We start from the raw sequence: 16,329 nt of genomic DNA on the forward strand, positions 1-16,329 counted from the left end.
GTGTTTCTGCTGGCCCTTCTTCCCTTCATCTGACAGGGAGACAGGGCAGACCGCCTTTATCTGTACACCGGGACTGGTCCCAGAGACCCTCCCCTTTAAGCCCAAGGCCACCAACACAGATGCTGGCCTTTTCCTCCTAGGGCTAGCTCTCCATCTGCGCCCTCCTCAGAAGCAGTAGGATCCAGCTGGCACAGGCAGGTTGGGCATCAAGGATGCACCTACTTAAGGAAAAGCAGCATAGAGATCATTTGTGATGCCAAGGTGCCAGTTTTAGGTGACTTCTATTATAAAACAACTGCAGTGACCAAAGATGGTTGGACCCTGAGGATTTCGGGTTAACAATTACCAAGAATAAACTACCGTGCCTCCAGTGTAGCAGACAACTACACACTTAAAGTGTTTGCCTCTCCGTTTAGGCCGGTACGTTGAGTTGGGCATACAAGCAGACTAACATTGGACAGCTGGAGCAACAAGTGTTATTAAAGCTGACTCTTGACTCCTACTGCCTTTCTCATGGTACTACTGGGCATTTTTTTCTTGCTGTTTCACGAGATCCTGGCATTTACAGGACACCCATGACAAAAACCATCAATAAATACTTCAGAGTTTAACACTAACCAAAGCCACAAGGTGGCACAGTCAGTCACCTGCCGTGAAGCATTGCTCACCAAACTTCATTTCCTAAAGGAAATGCAGCTCCAGGGCTGCCCTTTTCAACAGGGAATTACCTTCTCTCCTCCCCTTGAACTAGGTTTCATAGAGTAAACACTAATAGTGGGTGGAGCTTTTCTCAGAGTGAGATTTTTATTAAAACATAAAGCCCTACCATGGAAATAATTACATGGCAATAAACATTTTGCTGCTATTGCTAATTTTCCTCAGCCCTAGAAAATCTGTAACAGTAAATCCCCCTTTTTTTGCTGGTGGAAGGGGCATCTCTGCTAGGCAGCTTTATCTGTGTAGCTATAGCAGCAATTTGGCGCCTGACTTCAGCTTTAATATCATGAGACCTGTGCAGGTTTTTAGAACTAAGTTAATCAATCTGTCTCCTTCTTTTTCTTCTTTGGAGGGAAACATGGAAGGTATGGAAATCCAGAGATGAGAATTGGGAAAAGGCAAATGCCCAGAAGGATCAAAGCATCTTTTGGAAAAAAAAAAAGAGGCTGTCCTTACATGCTTGCAGAGACACCTGCATGGAGCAGGAGCATGGGGAGGATTTAGCATCATCAGGAAAAAACAATACAGCAAAGAGAATCATCAGCATGCCTATCTTTCCCTCTGTTCTTCTCACCAACCATAGGGTAAGTGCAGATACTTGGAGCTACTTTTGCTAGCAGGCTGCTTGCTGTCTGACAGCAGGTGGAAATAATTTCTCTCGTGTAGACTGTTTTTGCTTATCTCTAACAGTAAATACACCAGTGCTCAACCTGCCCACAGACAGCCTGTTCCTTTGGCCTGAAGCAGCCCATGTTTTGCTGTTCACTTCTAACAGAAAGACACCCAGGAATGATGTGTCTCTTGACAAGTGCTCAGTGTTTAAACAGTTCTGACAATTGATCCATTGGTGGTGTTCAAAATAGATATCTGACTGTACATAGATAAATATACACACACATTTGCTTCCCTGTCCCTTTTTTGAGGTTATATATACAATATCTCTACATACATTGTATCTCTCTAGATATACATTTATAATTTCTACATATGCTTAGATGTGAGTACTTGGGAATCCTGGGGAATAAACTAAATACCCTTGACTCTGTCCAATTGAAACCACTCCTGCATGTACACCAAGCCAGATTCCCAGGAACAAAAAAAAATAAATGGACATTTATTCCTTTGTCCATCACTTCTGTACTGTCCCTTTTTTGAGCTTTGCTTCACGCCATAGGCTTAAAGGGCTGTGCTGGGCTTCCTATCCTTTGTGAAGGCTTCATGCATGAGGCAGATCAAACCTGAGGGACAGGAGTATGATTCTGTGGGGACTCAAGGCTGCAGCAGGAGCTGGCAGAGCTGGGGAGAGCCAAACTCAGGGCTGGGTGCTTGCAAATAGCCTGTCCACGCAAAGCCTGCTCTAGACTGTGCTGTTTATCGTGCAGTTGTGTAAGCCCAGAGTTTATTTCAAGAAGAATGACATCAAATTTCTGGAGCTGCTTTGTTTCTCCTGTCCAGAGGGCAGGGATTTGCTTTGAGTGGCCTTTCTTTTTCTAATAAGGAAATAACTGGAGAGTTCCTCCTCCTTGTATAGGAAATCAGAAGCTTGAAATGCCTGTGAACTCAAACCCCATACATGAAGCATATGGCGATGCAGCGTCCAACTCACATGAAAACTAATAAGTAATCAGAGCCCAGTGCCTACTCCTGGTCCCTATTGTTATTTCCTTCTGTATGCTGTGTGGGCTTTCACCACCAAACCTCACCCAAGATCTAGAAAGCAACAGCAGTGTGTCAGCAGGGGCAAATTCCAATGGCAAAATCGGTAGTTCTCACTCCATCCCACAAGCTGAGGTGCCTCAGCACCTTCATCTGGGCTGCTTCAACGGGAAACACTACCCTTCCCCTGCTGTTGGACCATCACTAACAAGATGAGGCAGAACTTTCAGCCAGAATTGACCTTTTCAGTGGCAAATTGAAGTTATGGTAAAAAAATTAGTGAAAGGGCATCTCTACTGCATTCGTTCTTTCCCAATCCTCGTGTATCTTTCCCTGCCCCCCAGTCTGAGACAGAGCACTTACATTCTTGATCCAAACATGCCACCTGCTGTTTATCAGAAGGGAGATATTGTATAGTCAATAAAGCCAGTGCATAAATTAACCGAACTAGAAGCATACATTATATAGACAATAAAGCCAGTGTAAAATTAACAAAACTAGAAGTACATTTGCATTGCAAAACCAGCCAAAGGAACTGGGTACCACAAGTTAAAGTCTGCTTTCCACCACTGTGCAAGTCACCCTGCAACACCATGCTCTTGACCTGTAAATGCTGTGGAGCGGCAAGGCCAGAGCCTGGACAACCTTACGGACTACCACCACACCGCCCAGAGCCAAGGCACCTAACTGGCACTGCCTGAAAAAGCTGCAACACAAGCCAACACCACTGCTGCCTCCTGCTAAGGGTTTCTAACACAGGGCATGGAAGGAGCTAGCAGGGACAGGAGAAACTGTTGTTGGATTGCAAGGCAACACCCAAGGGCTGCTTCATAAGCACGGTGATAGCAGAGGAGGCCTTAAGGGGGAAGCAGTGCCTCTGTAAAAGGGAAAATGCTGAATGGAGAGACTAACATACTTTAACTTCTGGTCAGCACTGAAGTGGTCAGGCAGTTGGACTAGACAATTGTTGTAGGTCCCACCCAACTGAACTATTCTGTTCTATTCATAAGAAGCAGGATGAATATTTGGTTTTTACCCCACGGGTGCTGCTGACCAGATCACTGCTGAGCAAACGCAGCATCCCTGTTCAGCATGGGGAAAGGGTGCCCAGGAAGTCTGTGGGGAAGCAAGTCTCTCTCAACACTGGGCCCAGGAACCTCTGCTCAGGCAGAGGCTGTCTGAGGGTCAGGGGTTTATCTGAACGAGGCAAGGAGAGCCCCTTCCCTCATTCCCAGGCTGCAGCCCTCTGTTCCTCCAGTTCCTCTGCCACCTCTCCTAACAGGCAATGGCTTTGGTGCAGGGGGTCTGGGTGGTGAAGGAGGGAGGGAGCAGCAAGGCCCTCCCTGCAGTCCTCTCCCAGTCTGGTGGGCAGCCAGGTGAGCCCCAGGGCTCCCACCTTGTTGCTGCAGCCCTATCACTGCTCCTGGCTGAGCTGGGCCCAGGAGGGACCAACGGCTGTTGTCCCCCAGGAAACTTGTCCAGTGATGCTGCAGAGAGCAGCAGGAGGTCTAGCTGGGTCAAGGTGCCTCAGGACTTTCCAGCTGGTACCTGGTTCCTGATGGCTTTGGGGACGCTTCTGGGGTAATCTTCTGTGGCACAGAGGCAGAACCACAACCCTCTTTGATGTCCTGTGTGCACCCCACTTCAGCACTGCCTCCTGGATGATCTGCCTGTTGTTGCAGAGGGGTGCCCCCAGTCCTACAGCAGTCTGCAGGACAGCCACAGCTTCCAGGAAGGGCTGGGAGACAGCAGATGCTCTGCAGAGAGGGAGGGAGGGAGGGAGGGAAGAAGGGGTTAAGGGAAAGAGGGAGGGATGGGCTACAGTTAGCAGATGTCCAGGGCTGAAAAGTAGGTCACCTATTTCTGCCTGGGGTGAGGGGGAAGAGGTGGGGGTGGATTTGAAAATCGACACTCCATCAATGCATAAACAAAGCCAAGTAATACAGCAAGGAATAAAACTGAGCTTCAGAAGCCTGACAGAAAACCTGCAAGTGCACACAGCTCCTCTAACGCACATACACATCTACTAATTAAGACTGTCTAATTAAAAAAATGTATTTTACCTGCATATACATATATAGGCACATAAGAGGAAAGGTTAATGAAAAGAAGTAAAATTAAAAAAGAGTTTCAAAACCTAGAAACCCAAGAAAAGCAGAAATTCTCTTATTACCCATGTACAAGGCTGGGACAGATATGAACTTCATTCCAGGTTTTTCTCAGCATCCTTAGGCACATTACTTAGGCCTAGACTCTCAAGGCTAAGTACTAATTCCTGTTGATGCTTTTGTGAGTCCTTGAAGGACAGATGTTTGCAAATACGTCTGAGGTTGTGGTCCTTGGTATGCCTGTGTCTCTCAATATAAAAAGGGTTAAATAGCATCACCCAAGCAGGTCATGAGGTCTCTGCAAGGCATTCCCTATCTCAGAAGTTGAAAGACAGGAACAGTTAATTGCAATAATGTACACTTTTTAGGTCCCTAATCCCTTTGACTGGCATTCCTCACATTTGCATACATGTACCATGTTATGGGGGCAGCAGCTCAGGAGAGATGGGAAGACAGGGAGACAAGATTAAGTTAGGTGGGTTTCTCTGGCCAGGTCGGGATAGAGTCATTCAGTAAGTATTTATAATCATTAATTTATTCAGAAAAAATAAATTTTAGGACTGAGTCTGATTTACATAAAAGCAGCCTCTAGCACATAGCAATGATTCCTAACACCTAACACCACATTATCACCAAAGGATGAGATACTCAATTCACTGCAACACAAAAGATCTTTCAGGTATTTAAAAAAAAAAAAAAAAAAAGCCTCTCATTACTTTGTACCATTTCTTCAGAAAACAGAATATTTCTTAACTTCCACAGATTTTAAAAAGCAGCCTGGGCATTAACGCCAAACTTCTGAAATATGTTAAATGCTGCAGAAGACATGTGAGTGAGGTTTTTTGTTTGGTGGGGTTAGTGTTACAGAATGGTTATCAGGTACCCTTTAGAGCTCTGCTGCAGAATGTTCCAAGCCTATTTTTTTCACACCAATAGCCAAATAACTCTTGGGAAAGAAGCTGTCAGATTAAATCCTCAAACACAAGGGATTAAATCCACTACCTAAAGCCTAGACTGGGGTGGGGGGCGGGGGAAGTGTTTCACATTTGATACAAGTCAATTCCTTACTGAGATCAGTTGAGTTTGGAGATACTTAGATATTTGCTCATGCAAATCTCAAGCAGGGGCTGGAAAATTACCCCTTGCATTCTGGTGTCTGTCTCGATCTACCCCAAGGCTAACTCCAGCTCTCTTCAGCCTGGACATGGCATCCTTTGCGTGCCTGTGCCTCTTTCCTAACCTAAATAGCATTGCCCAAGTGGGTCAGGAGGTCTCTCCAAGGCATTTCTTACCTCAAAGGTTGGAACTACCTGTAAAGTTAATTGCAATCACTTACACTTTTTAGGAGCCTAATCCCTTTGACCTGACACTTCTCATGTTTACATACATGTACATTACTATCAGGGCAGCAGATTCGGAGAGACAGGAAGAAAAAGGGCCTGAGACAGAGAAAGCACCTCCATTTTCCTAGAAGTACGGTGAACATAATTTCTTCACCTTGTTTTTCCTGTAGTTATTCAATCATTTTAGCTACCAAAAGATGGGCTAGCCGATCTTAGCTGTCCTTTCTGGCCTTCAAACAGGAAAACATCTTCTCTTTCCTCTGGTGCTTCCTACCCAGTAGAACAAGGGGGTAAAATCAGAGTTTGGCTCTTTATTTCAAGGTTGCAGTACTTAAACTCTGTACAAGTTTAAGTTTACATCTTGAACAATTTGAGGAATTACACACCCTCTTCTGTGGTGGAAAGAAAGAGAAGGGAGAGGAAAGCTGAAAGCAAAAATAAATTGCAATTGCTGCTTAAGACGCGCACCTGATGAGATGACTGTTCCCTATGATCACAAGTTTGCTCAGGTAATTCAGCTTGTTTCTATGATCTCTTTCAGTCCTGTGCTACAGTTCCAGAGAAATGTGAACTCCATAGTTACTAGGCAGCTACATCTTGGCTGGTTGGGAAATGACACATGATACATGCACTTTGCACACTTGGAAAGCACGTTAATTTTCCTAGGAGAAGTGCCACGAAGGTAATTTCTCTAACTTGTTTTTCCTCTGTGCTAGTTTAATCAGCTTAGCTATTAAAAGATAACATGGGTTTAGGACTATCATTAGCCCAAAGTGGTCATGTGGTTATGCTGGTAATTAGCACTGCTGTTGAACTCAGTGTTACAGTTTTTTTAATCGGTAACTACATAACAAAACCAGTACCCACCGCACATCTAAGGAGGAATTAACACTCTCACTCCCTGAATCTGTATTCAGTTGTTTGTTTAGCAGCTTTCTTCCCTTTTTTCTCCTCTGTTATACTAGTATCTATATCCAAAGCATTTAACTGCTTGAAATGGGATTAAGACACTCCAGTCTAAAACTGCAATCCTGCGATCCTCCTGCTCAGCTGCTCTGCAAGCTCTAAGGTATCAAAAATCCCTGGGAGGTCTCTGAGAGGGCCAAGCAGCTCACATCCAAATCGTGATGCAGAAACTCTGTATTGCTTGTCCTGTGTCCCCAAGAGTTCAGTTTGGTCAGCATCCAAAGTCCTAGGCGTGCTTCCAGGATACTGGACTCTTCACAACTCACAGTCCCTGACTATATTTTCTTTTGAAGTACAGCCAGAGGGAGAAGAAATTGAGATGGGTGCTCCTTACATACAACAGCCTAGGGCTTAGCCCACTTAATGAGGCTGCAGGATACCAAGCTCCCATTCCCTTCTTTGCCTGTGGAAATTTCAACCTGCACTTCCCAAGTGTATCTGTAACCACCAGATTACAAGGTTTCCTGGGGTGGTAACATGCTGCCAACCCTCAGGCCAGTAGGACCTGACAAAGGTGAGTGCTGCTGTAGTGCAGTCATCAAAGGCAACTTCTCTGTGTCTGCTTTGGGTGCTGCAAGTGTGTTTTGTCTGGTGTTTCCTGGATATTTAATTAACTGCTGCTCACCTTTACCTCTAGACTTCAGTTTGAGTCTCAGATGGTTTTTTTGGAAACTATACCTCATTATTTTTTCTGCTTATGGTACAACTTGTTTTATTATTATTATTAGAACATTATTTTGTTTTGATATTAATAATTGATGTAACCAGGTCTTCCCCTGTTCCCCATGATTTCTAATTAACAGCATTATGTTTGGATGGGAGAAAAAATGTAAACATCCAACCCTTTTATCTGGACAAAAAGAACACAGGTCATTGCTCAAGGGAAACCACCCTGACATATACATGGGATCAGTGGTAGCACCAGGGAGCAATGTTCAGGATCACCAGGCTTCCATTCCTGCATCCATTTCACCACATCATAAGGTACAAGGAGTCTCCAACAAACTATGTCGAGTTGCCTTGTGGTGCATATAACCATGTTTCCTACTTGTGCAATACAGGCAGTAAAGAACACATATACATATGTGCATATGACACGGCATGGAAACACTAAGATACCTCAGAGAGCTCAAACCATTTTAAAGGACCGTATACTACACATGTGGCAATAGGAGAGTCAAGCCCGACAGATTCCTCACAGCTCTTTACTACAGTCAAATTCACTGTTCTTAACACATCATGCAAGCCCTTAAACTTTAAGATAGAAGACATTGCAGTCTCTGGTCCTCTGAGGATTTTCTACATGCGGATAGAACATACTGATCCTTGCAAGCATTTATCAGTGGCAATGTAATTGCTGTCCATCTGAGCACAGCTGGAGAAGGGGGTGAAACACAAGTTTGAACAGCCCTTTAGCTCCTGGTTCAGGGGTTTCTTGCCTCTGTGGAGACAACAGTCCTGTTTTGTAGCTCAGTAGTTTTTCCTGTATTCTTCACAGGTAACAAACATTGTATCTATTTCCTCTCAAGGCAGACTTTCCTACAGGGCTCACTGGAAGACTTTGATGCTAAAACAGGCATTTGTTTCTCCTAATACACTTGTGAATCTTTTTCACTCTTTCCTGCCAAAGCAGCCCCCTTGATCACCGCAATGCTTTTTTGAGAGAGAGGCAGCCAGCACTTTCTACTTCCACATGTGCTGCTCATCTATGAGAAAGTTTCTTCCCTACCCTGAGCCCATGCAATAAATTCCTCTTGATGACTTCACAGCATTTGGAGCCTTAAGGAGAATCTGCCTCAAGCTCATTTATCCTCTCAATAAATCTCAGCTGCCAGCTTCACCAGTCCTTCAGTGATTTCCAGTCTTTCTGTTTGCAAAACCACCTAAAGAGAGGGATACGTTCCCACCCACCTTATGCAGGCAACACAGCCTCGTCCAGTCACATCCCAGACACAAGGAACCTGTAATTCCTGTAGGTTATTTTCTTTTTAGCTTCCTTCCACACCAATCTCTTTGTAATTAGGCTTTACTGCCTCAGGAGTCTCCTCGCTGCTGCTCCCTTACTTGTTCCTCAAAACTGCCTTTTTCTATCCCCAGACCCAACATCTCCTCTAGGAGGAACAGCACAGAGCTCACGTTAGTGAGTCCAGTTGAGCTCACTAGGGATGTGCTCAGTGCCTTGCCCATACCACTGACACACCTCGCGCTCCAGCGTACTCCAAGAAACTGTGAGACCCATCCTGCCAAGACAGGCAGTTGTCCTGTGGGGCCACCCAGCAGGCTCATGCAGCCCATTCAGTCTGCATGCTGTGCCCACACTGTGTGCCTTGCTGGTAGATCACCAGAGTTAACAAGTTATGTTTGATTTCTGCTCTGGGGGATGTGACATGATTGCTAGTGCTGGACAGGTGGGAGAAAGCATGTGATGAGAGAGGAGGATGACCAATACTGATATAAATCCTTCCATGGTGATTGAAGGGGGATGGCTAAAGCACTCAAGGTTCAGGTGAAAATCAAATGAGTTGGTGCCAAAGCTTCTCTCCGTGTGTTACTCTTTCCAGCAGGACCAGGGGGTGGTGTGGAAGTCCCACCCTACTCCCCAGCAGTTTTGCCTTAGAAATGCTAATAAGAAAGTGCTGGGAATGAGATAAAAAAACTGAATTTGAATGTTTTGTTTCAACTAAATGGATTAACTTGTGGGTTTGGTACAGCCAAACATCCACATCTACCCTCAGGAGCATAACCATGAAGTCATTGTTCAGAAATTCTCCTCTCTTCTTAAAACTATTTAGTTTTCACAGTTCTAATAAGATGTTGGGCTAATATTAAGTCATTAAAATTCTTTAAAGGGCTTTATTCTTTCCTGAACTATGAGGGGGATAAAGGATTTTGTAAGGGCTATGGTTAAATCAGAGGTGTTTGTGTCTCAGCTGACCTTATTCTACAAATACTCATTTTGTGTTAATGCAGCTGAGTACTCTGGTGCAAGGCACCCAATTGTCCCATTTTTCCTAGGTCTGTTTCTTAAGTGTAACTTGTCAGTGGTGCTCAGAAGAGTTAACTACAATCAGATTAAAACCAGTTTAGACTCTGGCTTCATTTTATGCCTGAGGTGCTTAAACGGCCAGATGTCACCAGTGAAAAGGTTTGACTCCAGACCTGATCACAGGTGCTCTCACTGCCTTGCAGGTGCTGGTGCTTCATTCCTGCTCCTGCAAGGAAACCCAAATCTGCAAGCCGGGCAAACTGGAAGCAAATAATTCTTCATAAGGTCCCTCAGCTAGGTGCTTCCCTGCCCTGGAGGGGCAAAGGGAAAGCAGCACATTGGTAGGGACAGGACCATGGTCATTCTGGCAGAGCTGAAGCAGTAGCACACCCCACATGTTCACAGTCTGACACGGCTATGCAGACGCAGCTATGGTGAAATGCTGCTGAAAGGGTACAGACCTGCCTCCTCTGCTCTGGTGTCACATCTAGCAATTGCCGAGCCACGGGATGAGCTGGCTGGGCAGGCTATGCCACTGCTTGGGAAGACAAACTTGTTCTCCAAGGTGTGGCAGAACTGCTGAGCCACAGTAGCCCCTAGCAAATGCTCTCCCTGGCACCTGTGCAGTGGGGCCCACCAGCTTCAGGAGGTGGTAGCAGCTACAGCTGAGTGGTTAACGGTGCACAGTGAGGAAACATGCTCAGCATTGGTTGATGGGGTGATGGTGACCAAGCAGGCTGGTTTGTTTTTTTTTTTTTATTTGCACACACTTAATGTTGAGGAAGTGACTGACTCAAATGCCTAAAGGAACCCGTCAGAGGTGGCTGTCTCTGGAAGTGTCCCAGGCAGCAGCCATCACAAAATTGAGATACTGACATTTACAATACTAGCAACAAACCACTTGGTAAAACACTATCAAGCTTCTGGTCACAGACCATGCCTGTAAGTTCTCTGTTTCCCTGCCAGCAATTAAATACTACAGCCATCCAAAGCAAGCTAGGGTGGGGTTTTTTTCTGATTTGCCTGTAATCATAGGTATAGGAATGGTGTGGAGATCTTCAGATTTGCACACAAGTCCCAGGGATAAAGGACTGGGATTTCAGTATCTTGCCTCTGGTTCAGCTCACCCTGTGACATCTGGCAAGCCACATAACCTCCTCATTTCCCCTAACTGTTTAGCAGTGCTCTAAGATCCTCCTTGTAGACATGAAGTGTTCCTACCTTGAGGTAGTAGCACCCTAGCATTATCAACTTATACGGTAACGGTACTGTCACCTGGACAGCTGTAGTTTTAAAAAAATAATTACACAAAATTAAGATTTAGAAATATATTGACAGGAATTCCGTAAGATTAAAACAGTGCCTGTCATATCCCAAACTTTTCCAGAATTAAGATGGCGGTGATAATGCCCTTGAAAATCAGATGTGTGCCAGTACACACATCATCCTGTCCCTTCTGAGTTGAGATGTATTGCTTATATCCAAGCCACACTTGCTCAGGACACAGGATGTGTCAACAGCAGCACAGTTTACCACTACTTTGTTGTGAAGACAAGCTTTATGCTTAGGCAAACTACGCTAGGTAGTTAACTATGTCACTGTAGTAGCTGTTCTACACTCAAACTATTAATCCCCTCTCCAGACACTGCCTGAGGTTATAATCTCATCATCCTTTTAACAATCTAGTTGCTTGTCCTGAGAAAGCTACTTAACATTGTACTCACATTTATCCATTATTTAAACCCATAGACCATTCTTTCCTGTTATCTCCCTGCTCACAGTTTCCACTGTAACATCCTTCGTACAGACTATCGCTGACAACTGGCAGTACAACCAAACTGCCTCGATACACTTTATATTGTGAAATCTCCATTTGCTGCAATCAGTGCAGGTACTCACTGCTAGAACATGCAAGTAGTATGACATAAAAAAAAAAAAACCCACAACCAAAACCAAAAACCTGACACAGTGAAAGAAAAGAAAAAGGAGATAGCTAAATAAATGTGGAACAAATACAGTCTAGCAAGGTTTCTGGACTGAGCACCAGCTGAAATAATGAAAAAAGAAACAACCTCCCATTTCATGTTGATTGTTTTGAGGATAAACTCTTTTTTTGGTACATTTTACTAAATAAATCTGCTTGCATGAGAAAGAAAACAAAAACAGGCTTTATACTCAGAGACCTAACCGTGCAACTCTGTGGATCAGCAAATGCATTTCATGCTGCTGCATTTTTACCATGTGTTTGCAACACATTAAGATCACATGCGTTCATAATTGCTGCAGCTCCACTAACTTACTCAGGCAGAATAAGATGATCATGTGTCTGAGCTGGCAGCCAACAATCTTCTTCTAATGGAAGCAACCCACTGGGCCCACAGCTTGGGGGGGGGGCTTCTGTTCACAGAGGTTTTGTGAAATAAGGGTGTGCCATCATATGCTGAAGGGTAACATGAGCAAGGATGGCTTTTAGTAGGTAAAGCATGCTGTCACTCAGTCTTTGGGAGAACCAGTAATGCCTACAGAAAGCACAGGAACCAAAGCTTGGTCAACTGGTAGGAAAGACATAGGAACAAAAAGAATACTGTCCAGCCTTTTATGCAATGGGCATTATGCAACCAAGCACCTGAGCAGCTGGCATGAGTTTCTGCCTGGACAAAGCACAAAGGCCAGGACATGTTAGCCTTTTGGCAGCTATTATAAATCTGATAGCTACCTTTTCCTTAGAAGCACACATCTTAACCTACCCTTCTGTATTTAAAGTGATAAAAAACAGAGGAACCCCAGGCAGCCTATATCCTACTTTAAAGTTTCTGAACACAATAGCAGTGTGAAGTGTAAGACATGGACTCCCTCTGATCTGCAGGGATCAGTCCTTACTCTGAAAAGGAATGTACACACAGAAGGATAAGCACAGATTTACCTATTACATCTTCCCTCTGTCCACAAAACAACTTGAAGATGTTTTATGCAGAGACAGGCTCCCATTAAGACCCTACTTTTGTAGTCCAAGATTTGAGCCCAGTTCTAGCTTGACCTGTTGTTTCTCTCCTGAAAGAGACATTGCTTGCTGCAGCAGCACCCTCAATATTTATGTCTCTTTGCAATATCAATAATTTTGTTTTAATGGGCTGAGTTGGTCATTGATTTGTAGTAAGATGTAAGTACGGCTGTACTGAGCTTAACTTTGTATGTCAGATGAGCGTGAAAGATGTAAAGATACACAAAGTGGAGTTGCTTTATCCTAGACTGCTGATTCATGATGAAGTAAAAAAAAAAAGTATTGTTTTCCCCTTCCTTTGGTATACAAAATAAACCCAGCGATCTGTGCTACCCTTCAGTTTTCATGTGTTCTACATGAGGTGCCCTACTCACCTCTAAGCTATCTCTTCAGCTCTGTTGTTTCTTCCCCCATTGTAAATAAATAAGTCATTGCCTTAACCATAATATACCTGTTTCTTTTTTTAAACATATTGTGACCAGTAACTTTCAAAACAAATATACATAGATACAAAATATTTATATAATTATGTATAGAAAACATACAAAAAGAAAAATCACCTCACGTATGATTCATACTAACTCATAATATAACAGAGCTCTCTGCCACCATTCACAGGAAGCACATGGTGCCCTCATGATGGGCAAGGCAAACACCAGCAGGATGGAAGATGGAAGATCAGCTCTGGCGAGCCATGAGTGCACATACCCCCTTCAGCTACTTGCTTTCACACGTTGATGAAGAGCCACTAACAGCAGCACACTGCCCTGGTGCCACAGCGCCCTGATGGAGCAAGCCTCGAGAAAGGGAGTGTTTTACAAGTCGTTGATGTCAATTGATAAGAAAAACAGGCTTTCCTGGCTCTGCTACTGTATTGGGAAGAGACACTGAGAAGCTGGGAGGTGCGGGAGCTGGGACTGGGGGCCGAGCTGTGTGCCTCTGCTGTAGGTGATTCCGTGCTCTGCGCAGCGGCCCTTCCATGCACCCCTGTTCACAGGCAGGCAGCCATTTTGTATGCATAAACATCATCACCTCAACTCTTTCAAAAATACCCAAACACACAAAACGTCAAGGGCAGAACTGCCATGCTGGGCCAGGCAGGGGTGATCAGGCCCAACTGAGCCCCTTCCCTTCCAGGAAAACTGAGGTGCGTCCAGGGAGTAAGAATAGAAACAGCCCCAGGGAGCAGCTGGCATTTTTGGCACCCGGTGTCTTGTGGGGGCCGCCTCTGGTGAGCACACCCCCTCTCTCCCTCCCTCCCCCCCCAGCTCTTCAAGAGTGAAAAAACAGTCCAAACCACACTGAAACCAGACAACCCCCCACTGAACCCAGGCAAAAGCACACTACAGACAGATGGGGCAGTTGGTTACCTGATGGTGGCCCTGCTCCCACAGGGGAAGCGCTGCTGACCATGGCGGGTGGTGGCCTCTGGGGACAGGGCTGTCGCTCTGCCAGCGGCATTTCAGAACTCAGTGCTGCTCTGAGGGGTGAAGGGGCAGGAACTGCAGGGGTCACCACCACCTCAGGTGAAGCCGATTTGGGAGCCCTTGTGAGGGAAGACCCCAGGTGTCCTGGCTAGCCACAACGTGTTCCCGCCTCTGAGACACAGATGGCAAATCACTGCATCTCAAGCCGTTTTTTTGCCAGCTGTGGGGCACAAGAGGCTGCCTGTGCAGCTCTCGGTGACCTCAGCTTCACAAGCAGAGGTCCTCGCCAGAAGCACTTGGCCAAGCGGGCGCTGGGAAGCTGCCGCCTCAGGCAGCGGCACAGTGGGCAGCAGGCAGGAAGGGTTGCCAGGGCCGGGGCACAGCACCTCCCCTGCTTTCCACACACGTTTATACTGGTACACTGGGGTTAAAATATACTGCCAGTTCTTGGGTGGAGCTGGAAGTCCCACGGGAGTTGGAAAAAAAAAGACAGGCCCTACTCATGGAGGGCAGGGGGGATCGATCTTGCGACCTCACGCACATTGAGCGAGCGCGCTGCCGGATGAGCTAATTCCCCGCCACACCAGTGCCGCCCCCACACCCCCTCCGCGCGCGCCACCGACTTGTTGTCAGGCAGTTTGGCGCCCGTGTCCACCCTGGGGGGCGTGGCCCCGCGCCCTGACCAATGGTGAGGCGCAGGGGGTAAGGCTACGGGGAGATAGCCACCGCAGGCGCCCACCCCTCCCGCCGTGGCCTCCTGCCGGGTCTGAGCGCCTCAGCTCTGGATTGGACGGAAAGGGTTATTTTTAAAAGGAACCTGCTTTTTCTATTGGGCGAGGCAAACGCCTGTTAGGTTGACGTTTCGTTGTTGCTGAGTGGGGAAGGTGGGAAGCAAGATGCACCCGCCCCATGCGATGATTGGTCAAGAAGAAGCCTAGAGCCCTCCTCCACCCCCGCTCGACCCTGTTGCAGTGGCGTAGCGGGGTGACTGACACCCGCCAGAACGCCAGTGAAACGCCGCGCTCCGCACACCGCCCAATAGAAAAGGCGCAGCCGAGGAGAGGGGGGGTGGTGCCGGGGCGGTATGATTGGCAGGCGGGGTGGAGGGAGAGGAGGGCTCGCAGGAGCTGATATGTCCGCCATCTTGGAGCGTCGGTGATGGTGGCAAGCGGTGGCTTTCCCGCCTGAGCGGAGGCAGCCTGGGGCCTGTGGTGGGGGGACGCGCTTCCCGAGGTATGGGCGGTATAATGGCGAGCTCTCCCTGCCGCCGCTCCCAGTGGACGGGCGCTCCGGCGGCGGCTCTTCCGCGGTGGCGCGGGACTGGCGCCTGCTCCCCTCGGCGCGGGGGGCTCCGGGCGCTCCTCACGCGCTGCCGGGCCGGAGCCTGGCGGGGCCGCTGGGGCCTGGCGCGTGCGGCGGGCGCCCCCGCGCCCCGCGGAGCCTGGCGCGCCCGGACCAGGCGCGGCGAGCCACGGCGCGGCCGCGGGGTGCTGCGGGCCTGGGCGCGGCGGGGAAGGCCCGGTCCGCCCGCCGCTTCTTTCTTCCCGTAGCCGTGACACCGGTTCCTTCAGCAGCCGACCCGGGGCTGCTCATTGGCGTCCGGGGCGCCTCATGCCGCGCGGGGGGGCCGGCCGGCCGTTCCTCGGGCGCGGAGCGCTGGCGGCCTGGTGCGGAGCGGGCCGGGGCGCGGCGGGGCGCGGTGGGCGGCGCATTGTTCCCGGCGGACCGGCGGGGCTCTGAGCGGGGTGAAGTGTTTTATCTAAACGGGGGACGCTGCCTGCCCGGCTCCTTCCCCTGGCAGCCGCTTGTGCTGTAACTTACAGAACTTTATTACTCTTCTAGCTTCACTCTTTATTTCTCGGATAATAAAACAGATAAGCCTTGCTGATAGCTGATTTTGTTTTCCTACTTTAAAATTAGTGCCTCAGTGTTCCTGTGAGGACGCTGCCTTTTTTTGGTGTTTTGTGTTTTGTTTTTGTTTTTTTTTTTTTTTTCTTGAAGGGTGTAGGTGTAGTGCGTTGTTTTTGTGTTTTTTGATGTTTGTGTGGGGTTTTTTTTAATAAGGCAGCTTCTTTCACTTAGAATTTTTTAACAGTGTAGCAGTGTTTGGGTAAACTTTAACTGC

The 16,329-nt window shown here is 47.2% G+C and overlaps 1 protein-coding gene across 15 annotated transcripts in view; it reads left to right on the forward strand.

Moving 5' to 3' along the window:
* Window positions 1-15,294: 15,294 nt before the first annotated feature.
* Window positions 15,295-16,329, forward strand: part of PPP6R3 (protein phosphatase 6 regulatory subunit 3) — a 64,197-nt gene continuing 63,162 nt past the window's right edge. For 13 of the 15 annotated variants that reach the window (XM_040609034.1, XM_040609042.1, XM_040609035.1 and 10 more), the window contains exon 1: window positions 15,296-15,437. The gene's annotated coding sequence lies outside the window, so the exon portion shown is untranslated. Of the gene's footprint in view, window positions 15,438-16,329 lie in introns of all 15 variants that reach the window. The other 2 variants (XM_040609033.1, XM_040609043.1) reach the window with 1 other exon arrangement.

The sequence above is a fragment of the Falco naumanni genome, chromosome 10 (assembly GCF_017639655.2).
Source record: "Falco naumanni isolate bFalNau1 chromosome 10, bFalNau1.pat, whole genome shotgun sequence".
Lineage (NCBI taxonomy): Eukaryota > Metazoa > Chordata > Aves > Falconiformes > Falconidae > Falco > Falco naumanni.